Source organism: Euprymna scolopes, chromosome 23 (assembly GCF_053919585.1).
Source record: "Euprymna scolopes isolate OS-2025 chromosome 23, ASM5391958v1, whole genome shotgun sequence".
NCBI classification, from domain to species: Eukaryota; Metazoa; Mollusca; class Cephalopoda; order Sepiida; family Sepiolidae; genus Euprymna; species Euprymna scolopes.
In genome coordinates, this window is record NC_136504.1 from 24,541,834 (window position 1) to 24,555,894 (window position 14,061).

At 36.3% G+C, this 14,061-nt stretch overlaps 2 pseudogenes; both read right to left on the reverse strand.

Moving 5' to 3' along the window:
- Positions 1 to 7,580: 7,580 nt before the first annotated feature.
- LOC145246218 (5S ribosomal RNA) lies at positions 7,581 to 7,697 on the reverse strand (annotated as a pseudogene).
- A 4,020-nt stretch (positions 7,698 to 11,717) lies between these two features.
- Positions 11,718 to 11,834, reverse strand: LOC145246207 (5S ribosomal RNA; annotated as a pseudogene).
- Positions 11,835 to 14,061: the final 2,227 nt, after the last annotated feature.

The following is a 14,061-nucleotide window of genomic DNA, read 5'->3' on the forward strand; positions in this document are numbered from 1 at the left end:
TAATTGTGCTTGAATTTGCGATAAGCACTGATTCAGTCTCTGACACAGTTGATGTGAAATAAATGTAACTATTTTTGCTTGCTTAAAGTCAAAGGTGTAATTATGCTGCAATGAATGAGAGAATAATGCACTTAGAGAATTGCTATTTTTTATATCTCTTTTATGTTCACTGAGCCTTTTTTCTAACTTACGCTGGGTTTTATCAACGTATCTCTCATGGAAAGTTTGGCAAGGAATAATGCATATACCTCCATTGGAAACTGGTTTGTTTTGGAGATATTTGGTAGTTTTTAATATTTGTCTTATTGTTTGTGATGTGGTTTGTATGATTGGAATTCCTAGTTTGTTTAGTGTGTTACAGATTATTGTATTATTTGTGTGCGTAGGTAAAAGAAGGTGTCTGTTTATGAGAGAAAGGTCTGGTGTATATGATTTTTGATTATTTATCCTGGAAAATATTTTTGTGGCTTTTCGCTTAGCATTCAATATGAAATAAGTCGGATATTTCAAGGTTTTCAAAATCTTTGTGAGGTATTTGAATTCTTCGTCCAGATATTCGCATTCAGAATTTGCAGTTCTGAATATCTGGACGAAGAATTCAAATACCTTTTATTTCTAGCGTTCCCCTCTATCAACGAATCTTTGTTCATCTTCCTTATGATTATTTTATTTTTGTTTTGTTGTTTTATTTGTGTGCATGTATGTATGTATTATGTATGTATGTATCTATGTATGTATGTATGTATGTATGTATGTATGTATGTAGGTTATTGCGTATGTGCGTATGTGTTTGCGTCTTTTCATGTCTAAAAATACAGCGAACCTCGACTTGGATCGGTGCTTTTAAATTACCTCGCACTTGACTGCGACATCCACGGCATCGCAATTAACGAATCCCTCTTTTACCAAATGCTGCTCACATCAAAGGATTCCCGTGTCATTTGCTTGTCAACGCCTCGCTCTTTTAACCAACGAGCCTACAAAGTACTTAGGAAAGTGACGTCTTTTCTCCCTCACTCCATCAAACACTTCTAATTCAGTTGATTAAATATAATCAAATCAAATAAATGGAGAGAAAAAGGATTGAAAAATTTAAAAAGCAAAATTTCACAAATTTATGTAAATTATAATTTTCTAAAATTATATAGTGCTGGTGAAAAAAAAAACTTCAATAAACGAAGCATTTTTTAAAAATATTTTCTATTTTTCAATTTTGAATCTTAGTTTTCATTGCTCCATTGTCTTTTGTTTATAACACAATAAATAATCCGCACAATCTGAAAATAATGACGTGATGATATAACATGTTCAAAAAGTAATACGATCGACGTCTTTACAAAGATAGAAAATGATATGTTCAATTTTTTTTTTTTAAATGAAACGTGTAATTAGCTGAATGCTATTTTCAGTGAACGTGTTCCAAATATATCCACAGTTAACTTGCAGTCCTCAATACAATGAAATAAAAGTTAGGTTATTTTAAAATTTAGAATGTGCATTAAAGATGTAATCAAATTAATATGCTGTTAAAAAGTAAACGATAAACCGAAAGTTATATATAATAAGCGTTCAAAATGTATCAAGACTGAAATTTTATTTTCAATATTTCCAATGCAGAAACACAATTTAACAAAGATTTTCAACGTATAATATGTGTTCGACAAGTATAAAAACGCATCTGGGGTCTACGTTCCAACCTTTCAGATGTTGAAATCCAATTACAGGAGACGAAACCAGACCTATTATTCCTAAGCGAAACAGGCACTGAATAGACTATTTTCCTAGATAATTTCGGAATTAAAAGAATAATCTAACTTAACATCAAAATCTGACCCCCAAGATCGACATAAACCTGGATTATGTGCCTACATAAAAGATGGTATTCCATGTGATTGGGTCATCTACAGAGAAGACCCTAAATTGCCCTATATGTACTTTCTGATTGAACTTGTGTTTATATTTGCCCTCTGTCGCCCACCATAACAGCGGAGTTACTATCTTTAAGAGCATATCCGAGAAAATTACCACATCCTGTTTGGTCATCCTTCGGCTAAGGTTCACGTCTTTTTTTTTTTTTTTTTACACAGTGATCACCACTTATCAAGGCCCGGAAGCCACTCAGGGATAAGGATTATTGCAAGTACATTACGTTAGTGAGGAGATTTGCTGAAGTGTTTACTTAAGGGGGCGGTTCATTAGGAATTTGTTAACGTTGGACTTGAAGATATCCAAGTTGTAGTCCGGAGGGAAGCAGGCAGACGGAACAGAGTTCCACAGGCGTGCAGTTCTAAGAAAGAAGCTTTGTTCATGGAATCCGCGTTTTGATTTAGGCACAGATATAGAGTGGGGGAAATTTTTCACAGTGGATTCAGCTAGACGGGTATTTTTCGTGAAAGATTGGTGAGGGGGGACCAGAGATTGGAGTTCAGACGAGCATCTGCCATGGAAATAACGATAAAACCAGGACAGGCTGGCAACGTCTCTTCTGTGAGAGAGAGGTTGCAGGGTAGAGAAAAGGGCATCCTCCACTAAGCCACGAAGTCTATTTTGTACTCTGTCAAGGCAGGATAGGCTGTTTTTAGCAGCTCCTGCCCAGATATGGCAACAGTATTCCATCCTTGGACGTACTTGGCTTTTATATAGATAGAGAATTGCATCAGTAGTGAGATATCTTCTGGAGCGGTAGAAGGATCCCACCATCTTTCCAGCGACCCTGGCAACAGACTTGATGTACGTGTTCCATTTCAGATCAGGAGTAAAGGTCAAACCCAGAAGCTTGTCAAAACACGGGGCCTCACCCAGACGAGAGCCATCCATCACAATTGATGCCAGCTGGGGATCAGAGCGTTGATGATGTAAGGATAGGAGTTTGGTTTTGGATGCATTAAAGGTAACCAGCCACATCTTCCCCCACTGAACCACGCACTCAAGATCAGAGGAGAGAGAATCAGAGAGAACTTTGTCATTTACAGCCTTTGATGTGTTGCCGTAGATGGTCGTGTCATCAGCATAGATGTCAACAAATGATTTAAGTATGTGTTTAGGGAGGTCATTGATGTAGATCAGGAAGAGAGTTGGGCCCAGGATTGACCCCTGAGGGACTCCAGCATTTATATTGCAGGCCTCCGATTTTTGTCCATCTACCACTACTCTTATGAGCCTATCGGAGAGAAATGATTTAATGATTGAGAAAACATTTCCAGTTATACCGTAGCTGGAAATCTTGTGAAGTAGACCCTTATGCCATACCTTGTCGAAGGCATTTGATATGTCAAGAGCAATTGCCCTAGAAAGGAAGTCTTTGTCAAGAGATTCACTAATCCTGTGGGATATAACCGTCAGCACATCTGCGATAGATCTTGCAGAGCGGAAACCATATTGTGTGTCACTAAGAAGGTTGTTCCTGCTGAGGTGGTTGACTATTTCTCTATTTAATATGGATTCCAACAACTTACTCATCACACATAGGAGTCTTATAGGTCTGTATTGAGAGGGAGATGACTTATCACCTGAATTCTTAAATACAGGGCAAACTGATGAGGTCTTCCAGGGAGTCGGAAAGCACTTCTCCTTAAGGCAGCGCATAAATAGTTTCGTAAGTATGGGAGCAAGTTCTGGTTGAAGCTTTTTTAACACTATAATTGGGATGCCTTCAGGGCCAGTTGCTTTACTGGAATCTAGGTTCTTTATTAGCTTGGCGAACTCATGCACGGATATTTGTATGTTACCTAGCTTGTTCTGTGGTATAGGAGGAAATATGGGGAGTTGATGGCCTTCGTCGCATAGGGTAGAATTAGCTGCAAAGTTCTTTGCAAATAGTTTGGCCTTGCCTGACGCTGACGAGATGACCTCTGGTCCATTGATAATGGTTGGGATAGAACGCACACTTCTGTTCAGGATCCTATTTGTTATTTGCCAAAACTGGTGGGAACCAAGCCGCTGATCAGCTACCTTGGATTTTACAGACTAGGCATATAGCTCTCTTACATTTTTTATCCCTCTTTTACAGTGGTTGAAGGCAAACCTGAAAGCAGCTTTAGTCTCAGTGCATCTATTACGTTGGTAGCTATGGAAAAAGTGATTTCTGTGCGCGATAGCAGCAGCACATTCTGGGGAGAACCATGGCTGGCTGTAAGGTTTTTGTTGGAATTTTTTAGATGGTATGAATTGGTCTATGCCTACAATTAACCATTCGGTCAGATCTGATACTATAGAGGACACTTCCTTTTTAAACATGGAGTGCAGAGATAAATCAGATATGAATGTACGGAAGCTATCCCAGTCAGCCATAGAGTATCGGTATACAGTACGGTGGAGGGGTACGTCTGGGGGCTTCTTACATTTCGTTTTTATCTTAACTGATACGACGGAGTGGTCGGAGGATCCTAGAGGAGAATGAACGGAACATGAACATAGCTCAGGGGAAGTTGAGAGATAAAGGTCTAAGAGGCTTGCATATTGACGGGGTGTATCGAGCACACGGGTGGGTTCGCGAACAATCTGAGTGAGGTCATAAGCAATTGCAAAATCATGACAAAACGTCCCCTCATCATCTGTCTTATTTGAATGGGCCAGTCATTCCACGTTATGGACGTTGAAGTCACCACATATGTGGATGTTAGCCGAGGGATGTAAAGACAGTATGTGGTCTATTTTCTCAGATATGCTCTTAAAGATAGTAACTCCGCTGTTGTGGGGCCTATAGAGGGCAAATATAAATGCAGTGGTGTTAGCAAGTGCAACCCTGAAGCACATATAGGGTAAATTAGGATCTTCTCTAGAGATATCCCTGCCACACGGGAAGCCATCCTTAATGTAGGCACATATTCCATGCCCATGGCGATCTTGGGGGTCAGATTTATCTGTTAAATTTGTAGTATCCGTTAATTATGAACTCATCTAGGGAAGTGGTCGGCCCTATTCCAGTTTCACTTAGAAATAATATGTCCGGTTTCGTCTCCTCTAATTGGGTTTCAACCTCTGGAAGGTTGGAACGTAGACCCCTGATGTTGGAGAAGGAGACCTGGTAGTAGGGGCCTACGTTGGAAGATGGGGTTCTAGGTTTAATCGAGTTTTTATTCTGGAGATATTTCATTTTGAGGTTTTGGGATTTGTGGAATAGGTCGGCATACTTGTTTAGAGCAGTACAGAGAGGGAAAGTAAGAGAGAAAAAGACAGGAAATTTTTTTTGTGGCACACGAAAAGGTAAAGCCGTAACAATTACCCACTAGTATGACATCAAGAGGCCCCACCAGAGACTGCTGCATGGTCCAGACCCACTCACCAAATGGCAATACAGCAGTCCCGGTACTTTGCCCCTGCTGATAGGACAGCCTCCTTAGTGGTTAATCCAAGGTTCGGGTCCCTGACTATCAGGCGGATAACGTCAGCCCAGACAAAACATTTACCTCCAGCACCCTTACTAGTGACATGGCCACAAGGACAGACAGAGACAGAAAAATTTCCGAAATCTCAGACTACTGGTCACCAAGTACTACCGACCTTTAAGCAGCTTTTTCTTCACCCTTTGTCAGAAAAATCACTCATTGAATGAGGACTGAATGACAAAATAGGAGAAGCGAGAGTTACTGGAGCTGCCGATAACACATCCACTGTATTATCTACTCTCCATTTAAAAGAAAAAAGGGGGAATTGGGACAAGTGACTTATATCTAAGTAGTAAGTCCGGTGCTAAGTTAACAATTCAGGACACTTTTGATGATAATCTCCCCTCCCATATTAATGGGTGGAAGTTTGTCGTTATCTATCGAGTTTAAATCATTAGAGTTTCATCTTATTATTAATTAAAATCAAATAATTAACTATATCAATTTGTAAAGTCGGCTTAATATTAATTTACATTCTAGTTTAGATAATTATTCAAGGTTTTACTTTAGGTGGTTCGTTTTCATGAGTAACTGTTTCTTTGCACTGTATTATATTTCGAATGTACTTGAACATAAGGCTAACTATATTAGATGGTTTGATTTGCCAGCAAGAAGCCGGCATTTACAATACATGCAAGCTTGCAGTAATAGTATATATTAAGTATACTACTTAAATAAAGTCCTTCAATGTTCACAATGTGGAATGGTTATAAGAGATAGTTCTGTCACGATTTCTGCATTGCTTATGACCTTACTCAGATTGTTCACGAACCCACCGATGTGCCCGACACTAATAGTCAGTATGCAAGTCTGCTAGGCCTTTTTCTCACAACTTGCCCTGAGCTATGTTCATCTTCCGTTCTGTCCCCACTGAGATCTTCCAACCACTCGGTTGTCTCTGTTAAGATAAAAACAAAATATAATATGTCGTTCGACATAAATCTCCCTCTGCGTTCACTGTTTAAAAAAATGTGCCCCCCAAATCAGACCTGGCGGAATAGTTAACTGTAGGTATAGACCGTTTCATACCCTCCAAAAAAATCCAGCAAAAATCTTACAGCCAGCTGTGGTTCTGGTGCCATTCGCACTGAAATCACTTTTTCCATTGCTTCCAACGTAATAGATGTACTGAGTCTGAAGCCGCTTTCAGGACTGTCAACAATCACTATAAAAGATTAATGAAAAAGTTAGAAAGTTATATGCTCAGTCCATCAAGTCCAATTAGCTGGGCAGCGGCTTGGTTTCCAATTATTTTGGCAAATAACAAACAGGGCCATGAATAGAAATGTGTGGTCTATTCCAACCAATCACCAATGGACCTGAGATAATCTCGTTAGCATCAGAAAAAGCCAAACTCTTATCCAAAAACTGTGCAACTTATTTTCCCATATGCCATCAGAGCCCCCAACTCCCCGTATTTCCTCCTGGATCTGAAAACACGCTCTGCGACATGCGTATATCTATCTGTGGTATTGCCAAGCTAATCAAAAACCTCGATTCCATTAATCTTCATCTGCGCCTAAACTTAAACGTAGATTCCATAAAATGTTTCATTCTTAGAACTACACACATGTGGAACTCAGTTTCGTTCCCCTGCTTTCCAACTGACTACAATATAGTCGTCTTCAAATCCAACGTGAACAAGTTCTTGTTAAGCCGTTCCCTTAACTAATCCAATTTACCGAATTTCCACTACTAACGATTACTACAACATTTTCCCATTGACTACTGTACACTCATTAACCCTTATCATCGAGTTGATCCGGGCTTTGGTAAGTGGTGACTCCTTTGTAAAAAAAAAAAGGATCGTTCCTTCCTTAATTTACGAACGTTTTTTACGCTAGCCGATTCTCCGAAGCTTTTCAGTGGCTGTAATTATTAATTAGTTAGAGGTATGTGGATGTTTAGTAAGTATATTGATTTGTGGTGTATCGGTTCTTTTTTGTATCCTTTCAACTATTCCCTTGGTTTATTTATTAATTAATTAAGATATCGAGATTAAGGGGGGGGGCATGAATTGTAGTATGTGGCGTCCTTCAGTCTTGACAGACTATACCCACTGTATGGTCGTGAAATTTGTGTGGCAAACGTTGCACAGTCTCCAACCAAACCTCTCCTGAGTCAACATTGTTGCATACCAGTTGCAAGTTAATGAACAGAATGACTGGAAACAATGCCGGGATGAGCGGAGGGTAGATACAGCGCCTAGAATTCCCAAATGATCACTCATCTAGTACTAGCCAGGCTCAACGTTGCTTAACTTCGGTAACCTGGCGAGAACCGGTGTGTCAACGTGATTATGCCGTATATGATTTGTAGTAATTACGGTATATATATAATATAAAGCTGAATGTGTGTGTGTGTGTGTGTGTGTGTGTGTGTGTGTGTGTGTGTGTGTGGTCACGAATAGGCTCCTATATGGTTGACTATTTTAAAAAACTGATTACATATAATGATAGAAGATGTATCGAGACACAGGAATGGGTATGTTTGATCTGGCAGAACGGTGATTCATTAAAATTGTGGGATCTGCGTTCGCGCCTGGTCAACAAAGTATGGAAATAAAAAATTTAAAAATTAAAAAAAAACGTTTACAAGTCTTTTTGATATAGATGTACATAATAATACTTTGATAAGTATGTTTTAACTTATATAGGGATAGTATAATAAAATTGTGGGGTCTACGTTCGCGCCTGGCCTCCATAGAATGGAAATAGGCGCAAACTTTAATAAAGACTTTTCATATCTATCTGCGTAAGTATACTTTGATAATTCTGTTTCAGTTTGAAGAAATATGGTATAATAAAATTATGGGGTGTTCGTTCGCACATGACTTCCATAGAATGGAAATATGTCACAAAGTTTAACAAGGTTTTTTAATATAGATCCACAGAATATTGTGATAAGTGTTTCAGTGTGAACAGGTATGGTATTATAAATTATGGGTTTATCTATCTTATTTTTACTTTCATAATATTTTGCTTTGGTTCTGATACCCCCAAATTCGAAGCTATCTCTTTACAACCCTTCCTTTTCAAAACCATATCATTAATCAGAGTCCATTTTCTGTAGGCTGTTTTTGAACTCAGTCAACGACGGGCACTTTTGCTAGTATATACACACACACACACACACATATATATATATATATATATATATATATATATGATTTTTTTAAAGAAATCCAGCAGAGTGCTCAATTAAAAAGAAAACCCGAAAATAAGAGCGTATTTATATTTTGTATTTTGTGTACAGAACGTTTTTAGATGAGACAAGTCATTGTTACCGTCGGTTTCAAGCCAGATAATTAGGACTATTTAAGATATCCATATTAAGCTCTCTTCAGCCAATACTCATCTTATATATATATATATATATATATATATATATATATATATATATATATATATATATCGACATATACGAATCACAGACAGGTAGATAACTACATTGTTAACAAATACTCAGGTGTTTTCTGTACCAATTCGATGTTATAACCATTTTTTAGTGGAATTAGATTTTATATAAGTCTATTTTTTATGATTTTTAGTGAAAATGAGTCCTATGAGGTTACTGAGAAAGTTTGACAGGCTTGGGGGAAAGTTTAAAGCTGGATCGAGCACTTAGAATGAAAATACCAACAGAGCAAGAAAAGAGTATCAGCGTCTCTTCCATGAGAAAGGAGTTGCAGAGAAAAGATAACCACATCCCCAATTAGATTTTAAAGTTGAATGTGTACTTTATCGAGACAAAAAAAGTGTGACCTGAGAGTCACCTCTCCTGATGGCAGCAGTAATCTGTTTATTGCTGGATTTTACTTTTAATATATATATAGACAATTACGTCAATATTCGTATATTATATGTGGCTGTAAAATGATCTAACAGTTTTTTTGTTCCAGTGACCTTAGCAACGGAACTAATGTAAATCTTCCATTTCAGGTTTTGTGTAAAAATTAGTTTTTAAAAAAATGATCTTCCTCAACTCAAGCAAAATGCAGATCTGAATGTTGGTGGAAAAAAGATAAGTTTCGACTTAAAAGTTTTAAAAGAAATAACCCACCTATATTACACGTTTAGAAAGTATCCAGCCGAATGACATTGTTTTTATCAAGACAAAGATAAACATTGAATAAATCGTTTTTTCATTCAACCTAAGTAAAAAAAGGTGGGGGAGAGATAATCCACACCGACGGGGTATTTATGAAAACACAGATAAACAATGACCTGAAGTTTTATTCTGAAAAATACAGAGTGAACTAGCCTGGCCGTATAAGGAGAACAAATTGGATAAAATATTATTAAAATATTATAAAGATTGAAATGATATTCTCAAAACCTTGATGAAAATATAGGTATCTTCGATAAAAAGATGTAAATTCGGTATTTAATTAATACATACACATGTACAATATATAAAGTTCACCCACTTTAAAATATTAGTGAATACATTGGCCTGATATCTGGCTTACTTTTTAAAGCGACTTAGCCATTTTAATGAATTGAACAAAAAATAAAATGGTGGATATTTCATTAATAATAAATGATATATTGATGATATTAAGTTCTTATATAACAGGTCAGACACTTTAAAGAATTATTTCGTAAAGGAATAATAAAATTTAGAATAAATAATTTATTTTTCCGAATTGTGTCTAGTTTTTAATTTCCATCCATTATGATTTATTTGTATGTCTTAATGAATAAGTCAGCCATTTTCAGTGAATATTTTCAAATCGTATCTTCTTTTTTATTTGCTCTATTTCTATCTACTAGTTCTCCTGTAATACTTTGAGAGCATTAATTGTACTCCCGGTAAACGCCGGATAGGACAGCTGTAAAGAGTTCCGTCAAACAACTCGTTATGTTCTCAGCCGCAAAGGGGACAAAGAAAAGAAAACAACAACAACTCGCTTTTTTCTTTGTACAAGGGCATTTATTTTCTTATTGTTACGACTGTGACGTCACTCACGTTTCGAACGAGATCTCGAATGTCATTCACGCCTCGAACGTGCTCTCGAACGTTTTCCCCATCTCCCATGTGATCTCTTGTTAAAAGTCTTTATTTTCCTACTGGTGACGTCATTTTGCATGTATCGCTATGTTGCACAGCTACTGAACAATTAATTGAATATAGATAGTTTTCAGCATAAGTTGTTTGCTCTAATAACGTACTGTTTGAAAGACTATTTCAAAGTCGTTGATATAATCATAAGGGTCTTCAGACTAATTTAAAGCTTTGCCTAATTTATAAATTAATTTATTATAGATCAAATCCTACTGAATTTAATGTCTTAATTGTGTGTTTAATTTTAAAAATCATGTTCTCGCCGCATTTAGTAAAATACTGATTTGTGTTCAGTAAATCGTTTACAATTAATCCTTGTTGTCATTGATTGAAATGACAAAATATGAATTGATATCAGCTAAGATATACAAACCAAACCAATTGAAATAAGAGATAAACCCTGGTATTCAGACGAAAATGTATTTGAGAAGTTAATGTGAATAATTTATGTAATTGTCATATTCTTTCTAAGAGCAGATGTGTTTAAAAGTTTTATAGCTGTAAGACAACGACGATGACTGTCTGAAACATACATTGTTTTTCGAAATCTCATATTTCAAATGATAAAAACGTACGTTTCATTCATTTTTAATTTCTGCTTTCGTAAATACAACACCAGTCTGGATACTTTTTGAACAGACGTCATATTTTGAAGATATCCACCGCTTTATTAATTAGACATTTGCACCTTGGTAAATAATACTTCAGATTTGAATTTTTCGTTATCCTGGTGTTTGGAGGTGTTTGTTGAGCAAAAAAAAAAATAAAGTGGTAGTAGGCAGACATGCTCGTGCCCGTACCACGAAGGAGGAAATAACGTGAAAGAAAAAACGTGACGTCTTTGCTGTTGCGTCCATCGCCAAACCGAAAGTGGCGAAGGTCTAAATTAAGGATAGTCAACCGAAAAGAGGAAATGAATTTTTAAAATATCGGAAAAAAACGACCCGTTCTTGTAGAAAAATGCCCAGTTAAGGGTGAAGGAAGGAATTTTTTAAACCAAATTTTCGATATTTGCCGTCCGAAGGGTTGAGCTTAAAAATGATACTGATCTCGTGAAAATCTGTTGCGTCCGTCGACAGTTTTAGACAGACATACAAACATACATGATAGCTTCCTTCAGTCTTGACAGACTATGGATACCCACTGTGAGAGTGTCTGCGCGTGAAATTTTTGTTGCAAGAGTTGCGCAATCACCAACCACACTTCTTCAGAGGCAAGTGGAGGTTCAGGATGACTGGAAATAATACCGAGATAAGCGGAAAGCACATACAGCGACTATAATTCCCAAATGGTCACCCATCTGGTACTAGCCAAACTCAACGTTGCTTAACTTCGGTGATCTGACGAGAACCGGTGTGTCAACGTGATTATGCCGTACGAAACAAACATGCAAACATACATACATACATTTAAACAGACAGGTGAGATTTATATCATAGATTATAGATTAATACTAGAAGACATAAATTCTGTAATCATTTAACACTAGTAGACCTTGTCCATAGTAGTACAACTTTTGTATTGACAGTTTTAAAACAGTAGAAATAAAAAAAAGGCTTTTACTCGTTGTCTATATTAGTCCTCGCGCGAAAAAGCAGGACACAAAATGTTTTAAATAATAATAATAATAATAATAATAATAATAATAATAATAATAATAATAATAATAATAACAACAATAATAATAGAATAACAATACCAAAGACTTTCGCTCGCTAGGACTACTATTGAGCGTAACCAGTTATACAGTCATTTTGAAATTTTCATCTCTATTTTTCTCGTTATCTACTGAATACTTTTTAATGAAACATACATTAAATATGCCCCTTATCAAGTTGTAAAGATCTTCTGTTCTGAAAGAAGTTTTTAAAAAATCTATTCTTAAAAAAGTTATTTTAAAGTTTTTTGTTAAAAAAATTCAGATTTTCTCATTATTCAGACATGTATGAAAAAGAGGGAGTTGCAAAAACGAGTTGTGGTGTGAGTAGAAATACAAACTGAAACAGAAAGAATATGCAGACCTGTAATAATACAAAGAGGGGTTTGCAAAAATGAGATGTGGTTTGAGGAGAAATACAAACTGAAATAGAGTGTAGGAGAGTTTTTATGCAAAACCACATTCATTTTATTTTAAATACAAATTAATAAATTCAATAAAATATAATCTTAAAAAGATACGATACAAGTTAGAAAAGCATTTCATCCAAGGCAGGAAACTTGTTAAACAAAATGTTTTTACTATAGGCTTTAAAAATAAAGGTACAAGATTCAATTTGAAATTTATTTATCTTCAAAGTGCACTTTTATACATTTTACAAAGTAATGTATTAAAGTTTTATACCTTACTTTGTAAAATGTATAAAAGTACACTTTGAAGATAAATAAATTTCAAATTGAATCTTGTACCTTTATTTTTAAAGCCTATAGTAAAAACATTTTGTTTAACAATTTTCATGCCTTGGATGAAATGCTTTTCTAACTTGTCTATTTCTTGGCGAATAAAGCTTCAGTTTGAATATTTTTTTTTATAGAAATCGTTCCTCGCAAAACATGAAGCCATTTTATGTAACAAGAACGAAACATGATTTTCACAAACACGACTACTGCCTTAGTTTTAAACGGACCAAAGTTACAAGTAGAACCTGCTAGCGTGAAGAGAGTTCTACAAGCCTGCAGTTCTTGGAAATAATATTAATAGAAAGCTGTATGAAAAGTATATATAGAAAACAGTGAATTAATGGAAACCAGTGTTCCAATGAGCCAAGCGAAGTAGAGACTAGATCAATCAATTTTGAAGAACACACTAAATGTCCGTATTATTTGGATTCTTCGGACTACTGTTTTCCCGATTATGGAAGATCCAACCTTGATCGCCCCTTCGGGGCCCGTGGCGCAGTTGATAGAGACGTTGAATCTCTACAGTTCCAGATGAACATTGTCTGAAGATAGCGGTTTCAATCCCACCCAAAGCGTGCCAGGGGTTTACTCGGCCAAAATGTGGTGAGACGACAACAACTACGGATGGCAGTGATGGCTGAGAATGCAGTTAGGGGATACGAAGTTCCTATCCGTCGCGGTTACCACCTGACGAAGGCCAGAGGAATTAGCTGGCCGAAACGTTGTGAATAAACAAACCAATAAAAGATGAAAAACAACAACTAATAAAGATGAGAATAATAGTCCGAAATAAAAATAAATTAATATACTGTTTTCCTCTTCAGTTCTTTATTCACAACGATTCGAGAGTAAAATATTCTCGTTCTGTCGGCCATGACCGGATAGGGTTCCTAACTAATTTCATTTTAAGTATTAAGAGCATTGAAGATTGAACCTTGAACCATCCGGTGAATTTAACTTACAACTGAATTAACGAGGTACTTTATCCGTTACGGCAAGAGTCCTTACGTTCTTCGGTCACATCGACCGAAAAATTGTGCCAATAACACTCAAGATGAGAAAAGTAGTCCGAATGCACAAAATAATATAATTTATCAATTCTCATCTAAAAAACTAACAAGCACATTCTATCTTTATATTATCTAAGCTTTATTTGTTTCAGTCTCTATGCTGTATTAAGCACTTCGTATATTTTACTGCTAGATTTTAA